This window comes from Halyomorpha halys, unplaced genomic scaffold, assembly GCF_000696795.3.
Source record: "Halyomorpha halys isolate HHAL.00 unplaced genomic scaffold, Hhal_1.1 Scaffold1410.1, whole genome shotgun sequence".
NCBI lineage: Eukaryota > Metazoa > Arthropoda > Insecta > Hemiptera > Pentatomidae > Halyomorpha > Halyomorpha halys.
In genome coordinates, this window is record NW_027115942.1 from 140396 (window position 1) to 142724 (window position 2329).

The window sequence follows — 2329 nt, forward strand, 5'->3', positions numbered from 1 at the left end:
TGATTAATTTTAATTTATTGACAAAAGGAATTAGGAGACTATATAAACCCGTGTTGTAAACACCGTAGTGCTAATGGGTTGAAGAAATAAAACAAAACTTTTTTAATTGTGATTTTCTGATTATTTCCCCCTACCACCCTAAAATCTTTAATAATGGATTAGTACTTATATTGTAAAATGTAACAATAGACCAGAATAGTGTTTTATATTTCATTATAACCAGATCGTCCCTAATTGGCCATTGTTTAAACAGCCAATGGCCAATGGTTGTTGTAATAGTTTGTAAGTTATTTTTTAAGAGTTCATAGTGGGGTAGAGTACAATACCAAGCAAAAGGCACGCCTGAGTATTTGCAATGGTATAACCATGAATTCATCTAATTAAAAAAAGTAAAGATCAATTAAAACACAAATAAACAAAATAATAATTCAGAGAAAAATAACTAACAAAAAAAAAATACAAAATAAAAATAAAAACATTCTAGAAGTCCAGCTAAAAACAAAATTAGTAGCTGAAAATTATATACATAGCTTTTTGGATAATAATGAACTGTGGCTTAATATTCGATAAATAATTAATATTTGGTGTTAAATATTAAATCGTGTTTAATTTTTATCGTGTAAGAGAAACGTGAGGGACCGTTAAACTTAAAGCGTTAACATATGTTTCTCAAATAATGTAATGTGCTAAAGGAAGAAACAAAAATCATAAAAGATTATGGATATCTTAAGACTAAAATATTTTAAAAGAGATCAAGTTCAGAACTCTAAATCATGGCAATACAAAACGTTTTTGTTGATCTCGAAACATATTCCGAAAACCGAAATCGAAAACATCTGATCCACAGACACAATGTGATCCTAGAAACAATGACAACTAGTCACAAGATTCCCTTATTCCATAAATTTGATTGATTCCTGAGAAACAAACTTTTTTTATTTATTTATTGGAATTTACAGACACCTAATAATTATTCACATAAAAATACATCTAATAAATTTGATGTTAGATTATAATGGTATAAGGCAGGCTTGTAGAGAAACTACCATGTAGAATTGTTACAATGTACAAGGAATTTCCAGGAGTTTCCAGGGATATTTTCAGGAATTTCAGAGGATTGTCAGGAATGGAAAAGGAAGCAACGTTAATGATTAAAAAAAACTAAAATAAATATTAACTGAGATCATCTTAAATATATAAGTGATTGACCATATAATTTCAAATTACGTAGAAGATGGTAGGGTGGAGGAGGGTGCTCTTAAAAGAAAACAAAAAATAAGTAACAACTATTTATTTTCTGACGTTTCGTCCCATTTTGTGGAACTTTATCAGGGCTAAAAAGTTACAAAAACAATTTTTAAACATTTTGACATAGTATGATAATTAAATAAAAATGGTAAATTAACCTAGAATGAAAATTATATAAATATAAGTGAAAAGAAAATTATATGAAAATTAAAAAAAAAAAAAAAAAGAAGGAATAAAAACAGTTGTAATATAAAATAGACAGTGATATGAATATAAAGAGAGAAAAAAATCTACATTTATTTGTACATAATTTTCTTTTCACTTATGTTTACATAATTTTAATCCTACCTTTATGTACCCTTTTATATCTTATTATGTCAAAATATTTTTAGTTATCTTTATACCTTTTTAGCCCTGATGAAGCTCCACAAAGTGGGATGAAACGTCGACAACATAATAGCTTTCGTCTTCTTCATGATTAACTGATATCTTTTTTTATTTTCAGAATCAGAGATGTGTGAATATACCATAACTGATTCTCTAGTAACCACAAAGGTTGCAAATTACATTCCATCTCGTGAGATGAGATTGTGTCAATACCAAAGAAATACTCCCACAATGGTGGGAATGCCCAAATATTTACAACTTCTGTCTACTAAAAAAAAGAAAACTGCAATACTTATCTTTCTTTGTACTCTAAAGCCAGACGAAATGTTCGTAAAGAAAGAAATGTCATTAAAAAATCCCTAAAAATCTGACACAATCAAGAGATATAATTCTGTATTCTCAATAAAACTTTTTACCTTAAGCCACCAAGTTACAAAAGAGGACTTTTATATCTGACCCAACTACAGGTTTGTTCTAAAGAAATTGGGGGTTCCGTTGTCAGACATCAAGCTCACATAAACATGGTTTAAACTAATACACACCAAAACATGAAGCATTTCCTTTGTTTATCCGTACGACCTCTGGGGAACAGTGCAGACCAGATGGTAGGAACACAGGTGCTGTGCGCTGCGGTTTCAAAACCACTAAGACGTGCGTGTTTTCTTGTTGCGGTTAGCAGACGACCTTCCATAAT